We start from the raw sequence: 16,226 nt of genomic DNA on the forward strand, positions 1-16,226 counted from the left end.
ATTTTGATACAGGCATGCAATGCATCATAATCACATTAGGGTAAATGGGATATCTATTCCCCTCAAATATTTAACCTTTGTGTTATAAACAATCGTGTTATACTCTTTTAGTTATTTTTAAATGTAAAATTAAATTATTTTTTGACCATAATCACCCTATTGTGCTAGGAAATACTGAGTATTATTCATTCTTTCTAACTATTTTTTGTACTCATTATCCATACCCACTTTCCTCCACACCCAACCACTACACTTTCCAGCCATTGGTAATCATACTTCTACTCTCTATATCCATTACTTCTATTATTTTAATTTTAGCTCCCACAAATAATTGAAAACATGTTATGTTTGTCTTTTTGTACCTGGCTTATTTCACTTAATATGATTGCCTCAAGTATCACCCATCTCTTGTTGCAAATGACAGGATCCCATTCTTTCTTGTGGCTGAACAAGTACTCCATTGTGTATATGTACCACATTTTCTTTATTCACTCATCCATTGATGAACACTTAAGTTGCTTACAAATCTTGCCTATTGTGAATAGTGCTGCAGTAAACATGGGAGTACAGATCTCTCTTCGATATACTGGTTTCCTTTCTTTTGGGTATATACCTAGTAGTGAGATTGCTGAATTGTATGGTATCTCTATTTTTAGGTTTTTGAGGAATGTCCTAACTGTTTTCCGTAGTGGTTGTACTAATTTGCATTCCCAAGAACAGTACACAAGGGTTCTCTTTTCTCTACATCCTCACCAGCATTTGTTACTGCCTGACTTTTGGATAAAAGCCATTTTGACTGGAGTGAGATGGTATCTCATTGTAGATTCGATTTGCATTTCTCTAATGATCAATAATGTTGAGCAGCTTCTTAAATAAAAAGAAAAGAGAAAATTGTTTCAACTAATGTAACTTTTATTATGAAAAAATTTCAAACAGATACAAATGAAGAGAATGGTATAATCACCAGCTCACCTCTCCCAGGTACCAATGATCTAGATTAAACAGCTATCCACATTTGCCTTTCAGATTTCATCTCCCCTATCCTCTCTTTTTGTTGTTGTTGGAATATTTAAAACCACATCCCAGGTATCACTTTATCTCATCTGAAAACACTTCAGTATAAAACTCTAGGCCAGCCGCCATGGCTCATGCCACAACTTTGGGATATCAATGTGGTGGATCACTTGAGGTCAGTTCAAGACCAGCCTGACCAATGTGTTGAAACCCCGTCTCTACAAAAAATTAGCTGGGCATGGTGGTGGGCGCCTGTAATCCCAGTTACTCAGGAGGCTGAGGCAGGAGAATCTCTTGAACCTGGGAGGTGGAGGTTGTGGTGAGCCGAGACCATGCCACTGCACTCTAGCTTGGGCAAAAAAGCGAGACTTCATCTCAAAACAAACAAACAAACACAAACAAACAAACACCTCTGAGAGATATGACTTAAAAGGAATAACCATAATACTGTTATCACTTTCAGTACGTTTAAAATAATTTCTCAGTACTATCTAGCATTCAGTTCATGTTCAGTTTTCTTCATTTGCCTCGAAAATGTCTTTTTACTTTTGGTCCATTTGAATCAAGATCAAAACAAAGTTTTCAATTGATTGGTATGTCTTTAAAGTCTTCTTGAAGGTGTAACATAAATATAACTTTTAAAATGTATATTACTTAAAATTATACTCTGCCTATTTTAAAAAATATCTCTGTTGAGATATTATTCACTTACTGTTGCGGGCTGAAAAATGATCCTTCTTCTCCCCAAGATATCAGAACCAAATCCCCGAGACAAGTACAAAAAGGCAAGAAATCTAACCAGTAAAAGATGAAGCTTGAAGATGTTTACCAAGTGTCTAATCTAGATTGAATCAAAGTCTTTTGCAACCATTGCTTAAAAATACTTTTTCTTCTCATTGCATATCACATTTATTGCAAGTAGACAATATGTTATTTTGAAAATCCATCTTTTCTGAGCCAAAAGATTTCGAGATTGATTATCTTTACTTAATGGTCTGTTAAAATATAGATTATTTAGTGTCTGATCTTCATGACATTAAAATATTCTTAAAGTTTTTATAACAATAAATAGTATTTTTGTTCTGTAATTTTAAAACTATGCTTGAATGTACTAATTTAGTTTTAAAGATTTTTTTAAGTTTATTTTAGCTTAGGAAAGTCATTTAAATATCTCCACCTTTGTTTTAGTATCCTTTCTTTGGACCACTCTGATGAACTTTAGAGCCCCTTGATCATTGGTTGTTTTTAAATGCGTAAGTCTCAGATGTCTCTGTTGCAACAACAACAACAAAATGGAAAATTATGCCAGAAGACAGTTATTGGCAAACTACTACATGACTTTATGGTTTAAAACTGATAAATGGATACATGAGAACATTGAATAAGAATAATACCTATAACTAATAAGAAACTTGATTATAAGGCCCTGGAGGTGTTACTAAAATGAAAATCTTTTAAATTCTTAACTAAGTTGCTATGGTAGCTTCTTTTAGTCGTAGTGTATTTGGTTTAACCATTTTAACATCTCTACTCAGCAGTTTTAATCAATATTTTAGTTAAATATGTAAACACAAATTTCTGCAAAATGTGGATAGATTTTTATTTTTTTGTCAAGAGTACATAAAAATTTTTTATAAATAGGAGTTTATAAAATGCAGGTAGGATATACTTATAACTAGCTGTTAGGAAATAGCATAGTAGAAAAGATGGAGGAATATAACTTTTAAACTAAAACTGTGATTAATTGAGTATCTAGCAGGCAAAACCAGTCTTGATTATGCTATCATGTAATTTTACTTCTCAACTTGCCTATAAATTGGAACTCTAAATAATGTAGTGCAAAATGAAAACTGAAAATAATAATTCCCAAATTATTTAGAACAGTAATTTTGTCTTCATTCTCTGCATTGCTTATATGGTTTTGTTTCTAAATCCACTCTGAAGCTAAAAGTTAGCCTGTTGAAATTCCTTGTGACAATGAATCATTCTCAATTGATAGCAAAGAGATAATTTTGGAACATTTGTGTTTAGCACATGCATTAAAGACAAAAATCATAATGAGTGATAGCCAAAAATGAGAACCAAGAAATAACTTTTTTCCTTTTCTGCTTACCTTACTTTATTTCCCTACGTGCTATACATTTTATACATATTTTAATTGTTTGCCACTAAAATATAACTTCCCTGGAGACTGGGTATTTGCTGTGTTCCCTTTTTTATTCCAAGTGACAAAACAGTGCCTAGAATATGATTTTTAAAATCTCACATATCTGAAATACTAGGTGTCAAGTTGTGAGTTTAAAATAATATTTCCTCCCTAAACAATTAAATCATTTCCCATAAATGTGGATTCACACTTTTGTCCAGCATTTTAAAACTGATATTTCTAAATTCTGTATAAACTTGGCTCGAGAAAAACGAAAATGTCCAGCACTTTAAAACTGATTTTTCTAAATTCTGTACAAACTTGACTTGAGGAAAAGATGAAAGAGTTACGTATTGGGAGACAACCTGCTTAGTGTTTCTTAAACCAAGTTCCAATAGCTTCCTCTATCCCCTCATATTCTTTTACTTCCATCTCAAAATCTATCCTATTTTATACCTGCCAACATTGAAGCTAGGGTGCCTTTTTGGTTCTGGCTGACACACCTTCTCCTTCCTACAGTGTTGTTGTTTTTTTTTTTTTTCTCTGTCTCTTCTGTATTCCCACATGTCTCTTAATCTGTTTGCTCCATTCACAAGTTTCTGATCTCATTTCTATTTCACAGAAATAGAAGTGGTTCTTCCATCAATGGCAAACTCCAGGTCATATAATCATTACCTATTACTTGTTTGTTTTAACCCATCCTTTAACTTGGGAATCCAAAAAACATAACAGTGTTCACTTTGGAATCACATAGACTAAAACTGAAGTGATACAGTGAAGATTGGAATATCTATCCCCTGTGCAAGAATGACAAATTTGTAAAACATTTTCTATTTTTCAAATAATCATATAAAGAGATGTTAAACACCATACATCATTAAAGAATTGCAGATTAAAGCAATGAGATATCACTGCACACTCATTAGAATAACTAACAACCAAAACACTAACAGCACTAAATATTGGCAAACTTGTGGAACAATAGACGCTCTCTTTAGTTGCTGGTGGGAATCTAAATGGTACAGCACCTTTGGAAGACACTTTGACAATTTTTTATAACACTAAACATACTCTTACCACACGATCCAGCAATGGTACGCTTTGATATTTGCCCAACTGGATTGAAAATTACATCCACAAAAAATCTGCACACATATGTTTATGGAAGTTTTATTCATAATTGTCAACATTTGGATGCAAGCAAGATGCTCTTTAATAGGTGAATGGATACACAAACTCTGGTATATTCTATAATGGAATATATTCAATAGTAAAAAGAAATGAGCAACCAAGCCATAAAAAGATATAAACAAAACTTAAATGCATATTACTATGTGAAAGAAGCCAATCTGGAAAAGCTACATACTGCATAATTACATCAATATGACATTCTAAACAAGACAAAAGTATAGAGACTAAAAGGATCAGTGGTTGCCTGGGGAGGGAGCAGGGAGGAATGAATAGGTGGAGCCCAGTGGACTTTAAAGGTAGTGAAACTCTTCTGTATGATACTATAATGGTGGATACCTGTCATTATATATTTCTCAAAACCCATGAAATACACAACAAGAGTGCATCCTAATGTAAACTATGGAGTTTGAGTGATAATGCCGTGTCAGTATTGGTTCAATGCTTGTAACTAATATATTACCCTGGTGTGAGGTATTGATGGCAGAGGAAGCTGTATGTGTCAGGGAGAGATATAGGAGAACTCTCTGTACTTTCCATTCAGTTTTGCTGTGAAGATAAAACTTTAAAAAATCTATTTTTTAGAAGAAAAGACAGAGAAGGTACTTTTCTCTATTGACATTTTGAACCAGACACAATTTGATGACAGGACTTTAAATCATTGCTTTGTTTAAAAGAATCCTCTCTCCTTCTAACTTAAATCTGTGATTAAAGTAGTTGAACTATTTTTTTTATTATACTTTAAGTTTTAAGGTACTTGCGCACAACGTGCAGGTTTGTTACATATGTATACATGTGCCATGTTGGTGTGCAAACTATGTTTCTTAAAGGAATAATTTGTGTATTAATTATAACCAGACAGACAACGTGGACTGAACAAATGTGCAATTTCAAATCAACCTGTGCATGACATGGAAGATTTTTTTAGCTGTCACAAATAAACTATGCTAAAGTTTTAGGATACCACAACCTCTGCACCTAAAATGAGAAAGTCATTATAAGTGAGGAATATTAAAATGTTACAAATGATATCTAAACTACAAAAAATCATCAAAAAATTTTATCACACATTAACCATGATCTATGCCAAAAATGGTGATTCACAGACAAAATTCAGTTTACATATTTATTAATTTATGTATTTATTTATGATTTACACTGGATGTAGTATTTTTAACTGGATTTGAAATTCTTTACAATGAAAGTATTCTGAAGCTCATCAATGATCTTCTCACTTCCTATTTTCTCCTTCCTTTCATCCTGCCTCACACATTAACAAATCACCTGGTACTTGAAAGCACCTGAATGACAACTATCCCCTGATCTAATCTTCCTTATAACAATTGCATTCTAAGCTATTGAAAAGTTAATGTTCTAACAAATCATTGATAACCAAAATCAACTAAAAATAAAAGCAATGAAAACTTCTGTAAGCGACATCAGTAAAAGTGATGGAGTAGGAAACTCCAAAATCTTGTTACTCCACAAAATGAGTAAAGAAACTGGGAAAAACTTTCAGAATTGACTGTACCAGAACTCTTCAGATTCATAGAAGTTTCCAACAACGAGGTGAATGCTTAATCAAGGTGGAGAAAATAATCTGAATAAGAGAGTTTTATAATATATTATCTTACTCTGATCCAAAACTACTCTTGAGTTCAGAAGTAGTTTTGCAGACAACAACCCACTTCTACTATACTTTTCTAACGCCAAATAAAGCAAAACAGACTATATTCTTAAAGAATTGTAATTGTTTCTTTTGATCTGTCTGGGAACTCTTCAAAGGACCTGTATTTATCCCACTTGGAACTCTACTAGTGATGAAGCAGCTAGTGAGACAGTATTTGTCAAATATATGTAAAAGAAAAGGTATTAGCTACTGCTGCCTGTGGAAAGGAATAAAAGTTGAAGAAAAATAGACAAACCAAAAGCCTGGAATGAAAGACTTGAGAATGAATGATTTGAGGTAAAATATATATGTATTTTTCTCTATATATATTTATATATATAATATATGTGTGTATATACACACACGTATTATTTATATACATATATACATATATTTATATATATGCATACATATATATAAATGATCTTCCATATATCCCAAGAATCTAAAAGGCCATGACATCTCAAGGGCTGGATGCACGCTCAAAAAAACTTAAAAAGCCTTAAAAAAACTTAAAAATATCTCTCCTCTGTTAAACCTTCAGATTCTGCACAAGCAAGAAGAGAAGGCTAACACAAAATTATAGACTGCTTGTCTGAGAGTTGAAAGCATACCTCAACTTACCCACAGAACCCATATACAATGACTGGAAGATTTTGTGTGGTTTTGAGTATTTTAGAAAACCTCTGTTGAATCACTTGTTGATCACTAAGCTAATGGAACATAGATTTTAGTGGCTGCATACAACAAATAATACAAACTATAGAAACTAAGTTCAAAAAAGTCACCAATGGCCAGGCATGGTGGCTCACACCTGTAATCCCAGTATTTTGGGAGGCCAAGGCAGGCAGATCACTTGAGGTCAGGAGTTCTAGACCAACCTAGCCAACATAGTGAAACTCCGGCTCTACTGAAAATACAAAAATTAGCCAGGTGTGGTAACATGCGCCTGACTCAGGAGGCTTAGGCAAGAGAATTGCTTGACCTGGGAGGCTGAGGTTGCAGTGAGCTGAGATTGTGCCACTGCCCTCCAACCATTCAGCCTGGGGAATAGAGCAAGACTCCATCTCAAAAAAAGAAAAAAAGTCACCAATGAACAAGAACACAAGCAGCAGCAACCACAAACCCTGAAGAGGAAGAAGAATCTGATTTCCAAAGCTGCCAAATTATAATATTTAAAAGGTCCAGTTATTAAGACAAAATATCAGGTATAGAAATAAACAAAAATGTATTGTCTACACATAGGATAAAAAGAGTTTAAATGAACTACATTAAATCTGCTTAATAAGCTCAAGGAGCATGTACAAAAAACTAAATAAAACCATAAGAATGATATTTAACCAAGTAGAATGCCAGTTTGTCTCTGTCCCCAGCCAAATCTCATTTTGAATTATACTCCCCATAATCCTCATGTGTTTTGGAGGGACACAGTAGGAGGGAATTGGATCATGGGGGTGGTTTCCCCCTACTGTTCTTGTGATAGTGAGTTCTTACAAGATCTGATGGTTTTTTGTTTGGCATTTTCCCTGCAGGTACTCTTCTCTCCTGCCACCATGTGAAGAAGGATGTGTTTGCTTCTTCTGCCATGACTGTAAGTTTCGTGAGGACCCTCCAGTCATGCAGTACTGAGTCAAGTAAACCTCTTTCCTTTATAAATTACCCAATCTCAGGCAGTTCTCTGTAGCAGTGTGAGAATGGACTAATACATAGAGAATTTTAATAAAGATTTTGTAAGTAGAAATTATAGAAAGAAACCTAATAAATGTAGAACCAAATGGAAACTGTAATTAAAAGTAAAATAACTAAAATGAAGAATTTAATCAAGGGATTCAACAACATATTTGAGGAAGTGAAAGTATGAATCAGTGAGCGTGGAAATAAGTTAATTGTGACCATCTGCCCGCGGAATAGAAACAAACAAAAATAGAAAAATAAACAGAGACTAAGAGATCTGTGGGACACCCCATCATGTGTACCAACATGCACATAATTGAAGTAGCACTGGAGGAGAGACAGAGAACAAATAAAGCAGAAAGAATATTTGAAGAAATAATGCCTGAAAACTTTCCTTGTGAAGACATGAATCTGAAAAGCTAAATGCATCTTTAATAGAATAAACACAAAACAATCTACACCAAGACACATTATAGTCAAACTGCTGAAAGTCAAAAACAAAGATAGAATCCAGGAAGAATTAAGAAGCAACTCTCCAAGGATAAGTAATCCTGGATAAAATTCACAGCTCATATCTCATCAAAAGCAATGAACACCAGAAGGTTGTGGGATGATATACCTACGAGGTTGAATCCCAGCACAGACCAATAAAGAGTTCCAAAATTGAATCAATAATGAAAAGCCTACCAACCAGAAATAGCCCAGGACCAGATGGATTCACAAATTCTACCAGATGTATAAGGAAGATCTGGTATCATTCCTACTGACACTATTCCAAAAAATTGAGGAGGAAGTATTCGTTCCTAATTCATTTTATGAGTCCAGGATCATCCAGAATCCAAAACCTGGCAGAAACACAACAAAAAACAAAAACTTCAGGACAATACCCTTGATTAACATAGATGTAAAAATTCTCAACAAAATACCAGCAAATTAAATCCAGCAGCACATCAAAAAGCTAATCCACTACAACCAAGTATGTTTCATCCCTTGGATGCAAGGTTGGTTCAGCACACATGCAAATCAGTAAACGTTATTTACCACATAGACAGAACTAAAAACAAAAGCGCAAGATGATTTCAATAGATTCAGAAAAGGCTTTCAACAAAACTCAACATCCCTTCATGTTAAAAACCCTCAACAATCTAGGTATTAAAGAAATATACCTCAAAATAGTAAGAGCCATATATGAAGAACTCACAGCCGACATCATACTGGACAATAGAATAAATTTGGAAGGGCTCTCTCCTTCAACTTTTCAAAAGAGTTTGAGAATAATTGGTATTAATACTATTATAAAAAATGTTTGATAGAATACACCTATAAAGTCATCTGGATCTGAGCTTTTCATTGACAGAATTGTTTTAACTGATATAATCTTACTAGTTATTGGTCTATCTAGATTTTCTATTTCTTTTTCTATTTATTTATTTATTTATTTATTTATTTATTTATTTATTTATTGTTGGAGTCTTGCTCTGTCACCCAGGCTGGAGCACAGTGGCATGATCTTGGCTCACTGCAACCTCCCCGTCCCTGGTTCAAGCAATTCCCCTGCCTCAGCCTCCCGAGTGGCTGGGATTACAGGTGCATGCCACCATACCTGGCTAATTTTTTTTTGTATTTTTAGTAGAGATGGGGTTTCACCATGTTGGCCTGACTGGTCTCGAACTCCTGACCTCAGGCAATCCGCCCGCCTCAGCCTCCCAAAGTGCTAGGATTACAGGCATAAGCCACCGCGCCCAGCCATTAGATTTTCTATTTCATTGTGATTCAGTCTTTTCAGTTTTGTATGTCTCTAGGAATTTATCCATTTTTTTCTAGGTTATCCAATTTCTTAGTGTATAATTGCTCATAGTAATCTCTTGTAACGCTTTGTATTTTGCAATATCATAATGTCAATTTTATCACTTCTTATTTATTTGAGTAATCTTACCTTTTCATTAGTTTAACTAAAGATTCCTTATTTTTGTTTATCTTTTTAAGAAACCACTTTTAGTTTGGTTGATCTTTTCCATCATTATTCTGTCTTTATTTATTTCTACTCATATCTCTGTTATTTTTCTCCTGCTAACCTTGGACTTACTTTATTCTTCTTTAACTAGTCCCTTGAGGTATAAAGTTAGATTGTTTGAGATATGTATTTTTTCCTTCTTGTAGGTATTTATACCATTAACTTCCCTCTTAGAAATACTTCCCATAAGCAGTATCCCATAAGTTTTGGTATGATGTTTTCATTTTCATTTATCTCAAGATATATTTCAATTGCTCCTTTGATATCTACTTAAGACCCATTGATCACTTTCCAGTATTGGGTGGGACGTGGTGGCTCTTATTCTGGGGGAGGCCCCAGCAGTGTAGTCTCCATGCAGCTCTATTAGCAGAGGTCAGCATCAATAAAGATTCCATGGGTCCTCAAGGGCCATGGCCATGATTGTCCATAGCAGTGATGAAAGTTTTTGGGATTTTTAATGGTCAGGGCTGCTATGGACATCCTGATGTCTTTTTTTTCCCCTCACAGAAGAAACTGTGGCACCAGGTCTGGCTCGTGGGCATCCTCATTGTGGTGGTGGCACTGCTGTCTAATGTACAAAATGCTACTGGAGTTCTTTACATAGCAGGTCACTGAGGCCTGCGATGGCACTCACTACACAACTAATACAGATAGGCTTTGTCCTTCTTTGCTCCCAGCCATCTCCAGATCTCCCTGCTAAGCCAACCTCCCTAGTGATCCTTTCTGTGCAGCTATTCTCTCTCTCATTTTCTTCCCCACTGTGTTGTTGTAGGTCCTAATTGAACTTTGAGCTTAGTTTAGTTAATAGCTTTGTTCCAGTATTTTTATATTTTACTAATTTTTATCTAATTATTATATCCATTATTGAGAAAGAGATGTTGAAAACTCCGAATACTGTATTTTGCGTTAATTGATTTATCCTGTTATTGCTTCATATCAGTCTTTGCTTCATGTACTTTGAATCCCTGTTACTAGTACATCAAAGTATAATGTTGTTATGTTTTCTTGATGAATTGATGCCTTTATCCTTGTAAACTGATCCATTTTCTCTCAAAAAAATTTTTTTTTCCTAAAATTTACTTTGCCTGATGTCTATATAGCCACTGCAGACTTTTTGCTGCATCCCTACTGAATGAATTCTAACTAGTATGGGATCCAGGCTCTCACTTGTGGTCTTTTGACAGTGCTTTACTACAAAGGAAACCCTTGAGATACCAAATAGAGATCCTTTCCATTTCTGTTCTGTGATGCATTGAGGCAATTTTCAGGGAACAAAAAGAATATGCATGCTTTCAGAAAGACAAACCAAACACTGTCTAAACATTAGGACAATGTATTTGAATCTGAGTCCTAAATTTTCTACTAAGAAAAATGAAATAACTTTGAATTAGTTAGACATGCAATTTTCATCAGATGCCAAGAAGTACATATATCCATCTTAAATTAAATGCCCAGAAAGTTATTGCACACAGTCTGCTTCTTTCTTCTTTGCTTGGGCTAAACGGATTGTTATTTACATTAAAACTGAACCACTGTTTTCCCTAATTTCAACTCCCAAGTACCAACATTTAAAACAAAGTGTTGCTTTTCACTTTGTCAGCCATTCATTGAAATCTGCTTATTTATTTTCATTTTTATGAGAATTATGTCTCAAACAAACAGAAAACCAATGATTTTTAAAATAAAATACATTCAAAGTTGACTATTTTACTCATCTATAAAAAGCTTAATAATATCCTCAGATTTGGCTTCATTAAGGGGACATTAAAATAAGCCTTTTGTCTGTGAAAAAATGCAGAAAGAGACCTCCAGGAACATATGAGTAAAGAGTACTTCAGCCACCAGCAGTCTAGAATGGGGCCCTTCTGCTGTCTGGAAGCTCATTCCAGTCTGGAAACCCAAAAATCTTCTGTGATCACCTACTAAGGGAACCTGAAACTACCAGGTCTTTCTGTGTGGCTCATAGGTTAGTCTAGATTCCAAGCAGTGTGAGTTTCATATATTCCAAACTCTCTGAATTGTAGGAATGTGGCCCAATGTACTGACTTGCTCTTATATAATCTTGCTGTTCCTTCTGTAAACCAGTAAGTATGGCTGGACTGAGCCATGTCCTCAATCTGATGTTTGTCATAAGAAAGCCTAGAGAGCTCAGTTTGGTTTCAAATGCACCCCAGACGACTGGATTCATCACCACTATGGTCACTGCTCATATCCATGGCTGGATATACTTACAGAGCTTTTACTCTCTTTCTGTCATCAGAAACAGAGGACTATTTCACGTGACTTTTTGACTTCTAGGTGGAGAGCAACATGTCTGCTTAGCACAACTTCTTCTTTTGGAATCAAAACATTGTGTACATAAAATATTTGATATGTGTAACTTATTCCATTTTATCTCTAGTTAAGATTATTTTTAAAAACTCTATATACTGTTTCCATGTATCATTAAAACTCTTTGAGGAGTCAAGTATTGTCAATTTTTGTATGCTCAGGTTCTAGCAGCATGTTTATTATATAATTCATAAATATAACAGATTAATTAATTGATCTTGTGAGCACAAAAATATAAAGATAGGACTTTAATAATAAACTTAATAACATCTACCCAATAGTTCAAGAGTCACTAAGGGCTTTAAATTAGATTATTTAAAACTGTGTGCCTAATTAGATTACTTAAAAATTGCTGCCTATAGAAAACCTGAGAGGAGGTATTACCAACTCTAGCATCAAGAAAACAAATTCTGCCACTTACACAATATGCCACTTGTATGTTGGTCTCCAATATATCACAGCCTAGATCTTCATGTTTCATAAGGGTAAATGATTAAGAATATCCTCAGCCTCAATTTCAGCTCTAAATTGGAAATAATTGCAGCATCTATGTCATAGGATTAAAATTAGTATTAACCTACACTTACAGTGCTAGTCATATGGGAAAGATTCATAAATATTAGCTAATGAGAAATGGACAAATAAAATTGAAAAGCAAATATTAAACAGATATTATCATTGACTGTCTCCAGGAATAAATTCTAATTTAAAAGTGCATTTTAAAAAAGATCAGCTGTTACACTATTTTCAGTTCAGCTTGTATTATTAAAATCATATATAAGCACACCAATTTCCCAGCAATAAACAAAGTATAAACTTAGTAAATAATAGGTTCAAAGTGGGAGAAATAGACAATATAGTAGGACTGGGGCAGGATTTGTAGAACAACACAGGAGGTCCTAAGTGGTTAGTGGTCAGTAACAGGCACACTGTCATTTAAGCTCTTAAGAAGGAGGCTATATCACATTTATATTTCTATCATCTCTATCTCTATCATCTCTATATCTATCTCTATCATCTCTCTATTGATCTATCTGAGAACCTCTAAGTATAGAGATAATAGTGATGACTTGAAGCATTATTTCTTGATTAAACATAAATGAATGTCAGGTCAAGGAGTACAAAGTCAGAGAATGCAGCCAATTTCGAGAAGAGGAGGATTTTAAGGCTGCCTAAACAAAATAATGATCTCATAGGGATTTCATGGGCAGCAGATCTTTGGATCACTAAAAGTTACAGGCATCACACAAAACCACAAAGGCAAATGTAGAATTAAGTAAGATCAGAAGTGAACTTGTTATTTACTGATAGGATAACTGTATAGGAACTGTTGGTCAAATATCTGTTTTGTCTATAAGGAATTATAACTTTTAATCACTAGTCAAACCCTGCCCTCTAGTGGCAGACCTTCACTTTAGCATTGCAAATAGTGAACATTTGATCCACTAGATCTCACTTCTCACACCACAATTTGTTTTAATTTTTTCTTAGGTAGAAACTCTATGTAGACATAGTATGTATGTATTTCCTTATGTCTATGCATGTATGTCTAACCATTCTTCATAAGATATTTCATTTTACTTCTGTGATATCTGGAGAAAATATTGAAAATGAAGAATGACACATAGCAGAAACCATAATTAAGAATTTCAACTATCAATTATTTCAATACCAAATATATTTTTTATTTTGAAAGATTTAATTTGCCTTATTAAGCATATTTATATAATTTAAGTATTCTATTTTCCAATATAAATGTAAAGACAGAAATAAATATACTTCTTTTCTCTCTTATTCACCAGCCAGAGGCTAAGGAGGTTAGTGGAGGTAGGGAGGGAGTACCAGGAGAGGTTGGTCATTGGGTACAAGTTACAGTTAAACAGAAATAATAAGTTTTGGTGTTTTATAACACAACAGGGTGGCTATAGCAAATAACAATGTAGTGTATATTTTAAGACAGCTGGAAGAGATTTTGAATATTGCCACCACAAAGCACTGGTAAATCTTTAAAGTAATGGGTATGATAATTACCCCAGTTTGATTATTGCACTATTTATACATGCATTGAAAGGTCACAATGTACTCCATAAATATACACAATTCTGTGTCAATTATAAATTTTGAAACTAAACAAAGAAATCTCACCATTTGACATCCAGGGAAGAAAAATGAGTCCTAATTTTTCTGCGACTTTAGCCAGAGTAAGGAAAAAAAAACAGAACATGTTCCTTTTCCCTTTGCCAAGATGTGAGATCTTTGTGTGTTTCAAAAGTGAGCTTGAGCTGATTTGAGAGTCTAGGTTTCCTGGTGGTGGAACCAGCTCTTAAGAAAACATAGAGCTTGCTCCACCTGTAATGGAGACCCCCACTAGCAGGTAACCTTAAGCAGGAGTGTTTTTATAGTTCTACCATTAAAGAACCTCCAGGCATTAAACAACCTCCTGGCATAAACAGTATGATGATCCAGTCTTACTCAATATTAATTTATTTTTACTATTAGAGGCTTGAAATATATGTTACCCCAAATACAGTTATATTATAACACATAATATATCAAGTTTTAAGAAAGTTCTAAAGAGAGAATGAGAAGAAAGAGCAAGAGAAAGAGTGAAAGCAAGAGAAAGAGAAAGTGTGTACACACTAACAAAGACACAACACGTTACAGAAAAACAACTCTTCCAAAACCTCAAATAAATTTGGTATTATTGTATTTAAAAATTTTATGCTAATGAGTAAAGAGATCAATTAAACTGAAATACACTTAAAAAGCAAAAACACTGGGGTTGGTTTGTTCTTTTTTTCTGGTAACTTTAGGTGCAAAGTTAAATTAATAATTTGAGATCCTTCTAACTTTCTGATGAAGACATTTAGAGACACAAACTTTCTTCTTAATACGATTTCAGCTGCATACAAGAGATTTCAGTAAGTTTTGTCCTTATTTTCATTAGTTTTGATAACTTTTTGATTTCTGCCTTAATTTTGATGTTTATCCAGAAGTGACTCTGGAGCAAGTTGTTTAATTTCTATGTATTTGTGTAGTTTTGAGAGATCTTCTTGATACTTATTTCTATTTTTGTTGCATGGTGGTCTGAGAGTGTGCTTGGTATTACTTCAACTTAAACAATGCAACAAACAAAAACCAAATAATCTCACTAAAAAAATGGGCAAAGGACATGGACAACACGTCTCGAAAGAAGACATACATATGAAACAACAAAAACAGCAAACACATGAAAAATGTTCGTCATCAATAATCATCAGAGAAATACAAATCAGAACCACAATGAGATGTCATCACACACCACTCAGAAGGGCTCCTACTGAAAAGTCAGGAGATGGTGAGCAAGATGGCGAATAAGAAGCTCCACCAATCAACCGCCACACAAAGACACCAAGTTAACAGTTATCTACACAGCAAAACACCTTTATAAGAACCAAAAGTCAGTTGAGCACCCATAGTACCTGGTTTTATCTTTATACTGTTGAAAAAGGTACTGAAGATATTTTCTTCAAAAGTCCTGAATCTCTGCCACCACCCCTCCCTCAACCCCAGCAACAGCAGCATGGTGCAGAGAGCATCTCTGGGTGCTGGGGGAATGAGAAGACAGCAGTTGTGAGGCAATGACCTCAGTGCTGCCCTATAATATCAGAAAGAAAAACTGGACCACACTCGGCTAATGCTACTCATGAAGGGAACATTTAAGCCAACCCTAGCCAGAGGCAAATCACCAATTCCAGCAGTGCTAACTTGAACACCTGCAAACCTGTCACTAAGGGCTACAGCACTGTGTGTCTCCAAGTAAACTTGAAAGGCAGTATAGGCTGTAAGGACTGCAAATCTTACATGTGTCCTAGTGCTGAGTTAGGCCCAGAGACAGTTATCTCTGTGAGGGGTGGGGAGCAGGTGATATAATGAGACACCAGCTGGACAGCCAAGGGAGTGCTGGCATCACCCCTTTCCGAAGCCCAGACTGCTCTCCTAAAGAGATCCCTTCCTTTTGCTTAAGGAAAGGATAGAAGAGGAGAGGAGAGGAGAGGAGAGGAGAGGAGAGGAGAGGAGAGGAGAGAAGGGAGGAGAGGGGAGGAGAGGGGAGGAGAGGGGAGGAGAGGAGAGGAGAGGAGAGGAGAGGAGAGGAGAGGAGAAGAGAAGAGAGAAGGGAGGAGAGGAGAAGAGAGAAGGGAGGAGAGGAG

At 34.9% G+C, this 16,226-nt stretch overlaps 1 non-coding gene across 1 annotated transcript; it reads left to right on the forward strand.

The window, feature by feature from the left end:
* Nucleotides 1-3,891: 3,891 nt before the first annotated feature.
* On the forward strand, nt 3,892-3,998 carry LOC112625582. Its single transcript, XR_003119667.1, has one exon. It is a non-coding gene; the product is annotated as a U6 spliceosomal RNA (small nuclear RNA).
* Nucleotides 3,999-16,226: the final 12,228 nt, after the last annotated feature.

Source organism: Theropithecus gelada, chromosome 5 (assembly GCF_003255815.1).
Source record: "Theropithecus gelada isolate Dixy chromosome 5, Tgel_1.0, whole genome shotgun sequence".
Classification (NCBI taxonomy): domain Eukaryota; kingdom Metazoa; phylum Chordata; class Mammalia; order Primates; family Cercopithecidae; genus Theropithecus; species Theropithecus gelada.